Below are 7,138 nucleotides of genomic sequence, written 5' to 3' on the forward strand. Positions count from 1 at the left end.
TGGTTTTTTCTTCTGTTTATCTGGATTTATGGCTTGATAGAGATGATAATGGGTTTTAAGTCTCAAATACAGTAGTTTTAAGGAAAAACTGAAGTTTAGGTTTATATTTTTGCATTGAATAGTATTTTTATTTTTTTCTATGAAGTTTCAGGAAAGATAAATACAACATTTAAATTTGTGATTAACTTATTTAGTTCTAGTTGGCCAAATTCTTAGACAATTCGCAGTTAATGTAATAGGGTGTTCATGTAAGATGTTAATGATGTTGGGTATTATGGTCTTGCAGCTAAGCTTCTATGGAGGGGTGCTGTGTGTTGGAATGAATGTTTAAAGCTTTTGGGCGTTGCTGAAGCAGCAGAAGCATCAATGGATTCTGACCAGTTAAGCTCTGGAATTTCAGATTTTGATACTCACTTTCAAGGCCTCATAGTTCAGAAAAGGTCTCTTTCTCTCTCTCTCTCTATATATTTATATTACTCCAGTTGTCTCAACTTATTTCTATATTCTATTCCATATTTGTCATTTGTGAAATGTTCTGTTTTAACTAGTGTGAAGTATATGGTTGTTGTTGATGAATGGAATGCACTAGTACATAATGGAAAACTAGGCGAATAATGCATTTACAATAATGGAAAACATTAATGTAATATATTTTAAATTCTTTTGAAGTTTTATAAGGTGTTTATATCATTGAGCTGAATAATGAACAAATTATAGACAGATTATGTGTGCATAAATATATTCTATGCAGTGATTATCATTGCTGTTGAGCTTTGATCCTGATGGTTTTTAAATTTGAATGCTCTGTAGGGCTACTATTTTTCCATTATCATTATATTTAGTTTCTCGACCCCAAGTTTTTATCTTTCTGTTTTCATTCTGTGTTTGAAATATATCTGGTCTAGTGTGTTAATTAGGTGGGGTTCGGGGGGAAAGGGTACGTGTATGTACGTGTTTGCCCTTTTATCTAAAAATCTAGTTTAGCCCTAGTTTTCACAAAGATCAGCTAGGTTTTGGCAATAGTTCATTTTTGACACTCCACTGTATTCCCCTCTGTTTTTTTTTTTCAGTTTATTCATGTTCTCTGTACTCTTTTAATAATTTTTCTGTTATCTGATGCGTGAAAGGGGCTATTGGTGGTAGGTGAGATTACTAAAGCTGCAGAAGCTGCACTAAAGTTGGAGCGTGAAAGATTAAAAAAGTTGGAAGACTTGGATGAAGGAAACAAGGCCTTAGGATTGAATGTAAATAAGGTTTGCTCTCTATATTGTAATTCATATTTATTTGAAAATTGTTAATCTCTATTTGGTAACTAGAAACTAGTATTTTTGTTTGGGATTTTCTTGCAGCATTCTTATAGAGTTTAATTGTTTAAGTATATTAAGCTTTAGTTTATCTTGACAGGAGGTTTCTGCTTAGCCTTTTATTAGCCTATAAATGTAATGTTTGCTTTTATTAGCCTTTTCATTCTTCCTTTTTATACACATTACTGCATTGAAGTCATAGGTTGTCTATGATTTTTCATGCTTACGTTTGACACTTCTATCAGATAATAGTACATATTCTTTGATTGCTTGATTGATGCTTTTGAAAGTATAATACAGATATATTTAATAATGGCTAATAATTTCATTAATGCAACATGGATGACTATAGCTACCACTTTAATAAGTTCTAATCTTCCAGTTTTATCAGATACTATATTGTGCAGTGACATAATATATCAAGTGACCGATTACACACATGCATAGGCACACACTGACACCTATACTTGGATTGACTGATAAAATCTTATAATTTCATTACTTCCAACATAGAAACCTAGAATTACAACTTTCATGCATTTTTAATTAATACAAGGCAATTTGGTTCTGTTTTTTTTTTTTTTATAAAAGCCCTAGAATTACCACTTTAAGTAATTGCTGGTGTGATTTCATTATTACACTCGAATATTACAGGTGTGTAGATGTGACTGGAGCTTACAGTGCTCTAAAGACGGAGCTTAACATAAGCTTGACAGCAATAGACCTTTTGTGGACTACAACTGGCTTTATTGCAAAGAGGATTACACATGGACTTGTGGAAGAAAGGGAAACAAGAAAGGGAAACAGGTATATGACAAGTGCACAACAAATGCACTCACAACAAAGACAAGTGCACAAAGGATAATGAATTGAAGGATGGAGCAAGTTTCATGCATGGTTTACTTTTGTGTATCTTGTAATTTTTTGTTTTTCATTTTTGAAGTAAAAAATGTTCAAGATTATAAAACTTTATTATGTTATGCTTTCAAACTTAAGTTAGAACTAAGATATCATGAAATAGACACATTCAGAGTTTGAATTAGTTATTGTTTAATGTAATACTTATGGTTTATCAATCTATTGAGAATTATATTTTATGATTAATTTTGATTTTTTTTTTTATCAAAATACAATTATGAAAATCTTTTAATTAAAAAAAAAAACTTATAAGTACCATTATCACAATAAAAAACCTTAATATGTTATGATTTAGAAACATATTATAAGCGTAAAAAATAGTTATGGTTTATATAATATAACAAACTAAAAATACTATCAAAATAATCAAATGTAACAGTTGAAAAGTGTTATGAAAAAAGTACAAGATTAAACTTCAAATTTATAACCAAAACTCTATCTAAATGTTATTATTTCAATATTATAGCACCTAAAAATGTGTTATTGAATAGTTTAAGATAACACCGAACATAACATTCAAAAACTGTTATAGAAAATACTAGACTTTTAATAACAGGGGCTATGTTAGTATTTTCAGAAGTGCTATCAATAGTCCCGGTTAGCAGTTTTTAAGTGTTATGAATATTGTTTTTTCTTGTAGTGCCGGGACCTATGGGGAAGTCGACCAAGCCTAAACCCCCTAGGGGTGGTTGGCCTATGCAAGCCCAAGAGCCTAGGGGTGGTCGGCCTGACCTTTACCCCTAGGGTGGTTAGCCTGACATGCTCAAGAACCACCTGGATGGTCGGCCCACCCTATTCTTCATAGGGTGGTTGACTCAAACCCCCAAGTACACTTCACTGAGAAATACTCACTCTCGGTCAAACAGAAGGTCACGTGCCTAGCACCCAGAGGATCAACAGGTCCAGCACACACACTACAAGAAAATGGGGTCTTTACCTACCAATTGTAAGTGTAGGTAAAACTAGTCTAATGGTGGGTAATATGGTTTACCTACCAATATTGAATTGGTAGAGATTGTTAGGTAAAGGTTAGTGGGGAAAGAGTCTTTACCTACACTTATTAATACTGGTAGGTAAAAGAATCAGTGGACCCCACTAAGTTATAAATCAATTGATGAGTCAGCAGATGACGTGTTTGATGATGTGGCATCCTACATGTCTGCTGACATGGTGTCCATAGTTTATGTGTCTGATGATGTGGCATCCTACGTGGCATACATCAAAACCACCACTTGGCATCTTGTGGTTGCGCCACATGTCAGACAATAATTTGTCCATGTGCTACGAGAAATTCGAATGATTGTGTTACTTATCCCCTTTTTATCGATTATGTGGCACTAAATGATTGGTCCACGTGACATGTTGTAGTATACTTATTTTTACCTACACTTATTTATTTGTGAGTAAATATAATATTTCTATGTAGGTAATTTTAATTATATATAAATTTTATTTAATATAAATAATAAATGAAAGTAATTAATTTGAAAAATATTTAACATTATTAATCAAATAAATTATTTAACTTTAATAAAAAAAATAAGCAAACATATATTATACAATATTCATTACTTATTAAAAAGCACATTTCATAAAAAAAATATCTATACATTATTTTTAGGTCATTGAAAACTCAATAATGTCATTTTTCTTGACATTCTTCCTATTCTTCACTTTGGGATCATTGCATGAGAGCCTCTTTTTCTCTGACTGAACTTATTGTGAATGTCGATGATGACTTTGGGAGGTGGATACCGACAATGGCCGGAGGTGGGGTTCGAATTGGCGCCAGTGAGAAGTTTATAATTAATTTCAGCAAAATAAATATCCCCAATTTAATCATCATAAGAATTTTAGAAAATATGACTTATTATTATGGGCATTTACGACACTTGAGATACCAACATATATTAAAAATAAAAATAAAAATAAAATATGAGCACATCAAGTGTCATAATCACCAACATAAAATAAGTATATTTATTCTTGAACATCATAGGCCAAAATAATTCAAAGTAACAATGACACCTACCACAACAGATTGCCTAACAACAAACGAGAGCAACAAAAAAAGATCGATACATATTATAAAAAATTACCTCAAACAGAGCATAAAAATAATTGCCTCAGAATTTTAATACAAAATTTTAATGAACTGGACACGCATAAAAAGCCAAGTTTCACATATATTTACTATGCTTCTGCATAACCAGCAAAAACTTGGATGGACATTAGTTAAACCTGCATTCCTAAGAGTTTAAAGAAGACAAAGATAAACAAAATTAAGAATGAGCATGAAATATTTTACATAATAAATTAAAAAATTCATAAACACAAAGAGAGTCCTCTGTCAGTTTTGGTACAATCTTATGGAGACACTGGGACAATTGCTCAGGAGCACAATAGGCCATTGCACCAAGTAATTGAACACTACTTTGCTTTGTTGCTAAGCTTTATACTCAAGACCCTACAAAAGTAATGCATTAAATTAAATCCTTCATATAAATACTATATTAGGACAATCTTTCTCTAAGCAAACAAAGAAATCTCTTTCAACCCCAAAACACGTCTCTTAATTGGCAACCTGTATTACTAACACAAAACCATTGAAAAAAATTCAGTTTCAGCATCAAGTGGAAAGAAGAAAACTGGGTTTACATAAAAAAAAATGCTCGACAAATATGTAATAATCAGAACCTAACCTTTTTGCAAACAAAACAAAGAAAAAAGATGAGGCTTTCACCAACAAGTTCCAACCCGAGCTGTCATGGGATCAAAACACATAAGGCAAGTATGACAAATGAGATTTAGATGCAGAAAGCAAATTGGAAAAGATAAACAAGTAATTCAGGTTCAGTTAAATCAATCGTGAAAAGCACTTTAGAAATTATTTATAAACACCTTCTCGAGGGAGTAGTTTAGAAATTATTAATTGTTTAAAGTAGTTAAAAAACAATTTATTTTTACATTAAAAAAATAACATATAGATAGGTTCAATGCAATGCAAGTCTCTCTTCAATTATACCCCTACCACCCAAGTAGATCCAATTGCAAACAATAGCAAAAACTTTTATTTTCTAAGTGTTATTCTTTTCATAGGGATTCCCTAAGTCAACCATGCATATTAACATATACTATAAATATTATTTTCATAGGAACACACAAACACATACAATAATGAGCTCTTCAAGTATAAGAGATATACAAACTAAGTAATACTGAAACTGAATAATATATTATACTAAGTACTACTTCCAATACTATATTATACTAATAATAACTCCTAGTTCAATCTTGTCCATATCCAAAAATCTCTAGGACCAAAGTCAACTTAACAGTTAACGCCTAAACAAATGGTCAGGATGGGCATCCCTCTTCTAGACATCAATCAAAACTTGCCATAATAAGACAAGAAAAACTTTCACTGAAAATGAGCAGCTAAGTATTAAGCAATTAATTTATACTTCACTGATTCAACGTGATGTATCAATAATAGGAAATTAAATTAGAAGGGTATGAAAATAATCTCCTAACATGGCTGAATGTGAGATCAAATGTTCATTGTCAAGTAGGTGGGAGAGCTGCAGGAATCGTGGTAGGAGCAACTGTTATGCTCAATATACTTGTTGCAGGGTATGTTTGAACTCCGACCTTCTATCTAGCTTCTTGAGTAAGGACATAAGTACACATAATTAACTACATTAGCACATTTTTAAACTCATACAGACAAAGCAGATAGCATATATACATGCATGTGGGATAAGAAATATAATTATATATTTTTTTGAAGGAAGGTAAAGATGTCTTCAACTATGACTTGAACTCATCAACCTTTAATTTTGTAGGGAGACAACATGAGCTTCAATGAACCCTGTGAGGACTTTAGGGCCTGCAGTAGCTGCAAACAACTATGAAGCAATATGGGTCTACCTCATTGCTCTGTTAGGTCTCCATTGACTTATGTCTACAGTAGGAAGGGTATAAAGGCTACACGTGTTGCTGATGTAGGGGAATGAGACTTTAGACAGTTAGTTATAAGAGAAAGGACTGTCTAGGAGAGGGTGCACAGTAAGAAACTGTTAGGGGTATATTCTAATCCAGCAGGGATGGGGAGAGGTAGGAAGAAAGTAGAAAATTGTAACCTGTTTGGGAGAGAACTAGGCTCTCGAATTTCCTAGCTATCAATACAATCAAGGCTCATCCATTTTTTCCACTCTGTTATTGCATTTTCTATTCTGTTTCTGGGTTATTTGTCACTTGAATTGCAGGTTCATCCTATCAAATTGGTATCAGAGATTAGATCCAGATGGGACCTAAGAAGGCTGACAATCCGAATGAGATGTGGGAGGACAAGCTGGAAGCAGTGCAATCAGAATTTCAGAAAGGGCTCACAGAGGTTAGATCTGATTTTCAGCAATTACCCAGGGAAATCGACTTGCTGAAAACATAAATTCAAAGGCTACCTGCGATTGAGAAGAAGATGGACTATCTAGTTACTCACTTAGCTCAGCTGATGCAAGTAGCAGGGAAGGCGATAGTGGAGGGGACAGCGACCACCATTGATCGTCAAAGGCGCGCAGTTGAGGGCGAATCGCACCAGCTACCGACTACTCTTTCTCCGATGCCTCATCCAAGTCCATCGCACTCGAGGCAATCTGAACAGCCACCACAAGCAGTCGGCCAGGCCGATTCTGCATATACAGGTCTGGAACACAGTCAAGACTATAGGCCTCCCCGAATGGAGTTACCACTTTTTGCTGGAGAGAATCCGGAAGGGTGGATTTATAAAGTGGAACGCTATTTTCTGCTAAGTCGTATGTCGGAACCTGTTATGCTTGAGGCGGCCATAGTGGGTTTGGAAGGTGATGCATTGACGTGGTTTCAATGGGAACACCAAAGGCGGCCGATTACGTCGT

Source organism: Humulus lupulus, chromosome 1 (genome assembly GCF_963169125.1).
Source record: "Humulus lupulus chromosome 1, drHumLupu1.1, whole genome shotgun sequence".
NCBI lineage: Eukaryota > Viridiplantae > Streptophyta > Magnoliopsida > Rosales > Cannabaceae > Humulus > Humulus lupulus.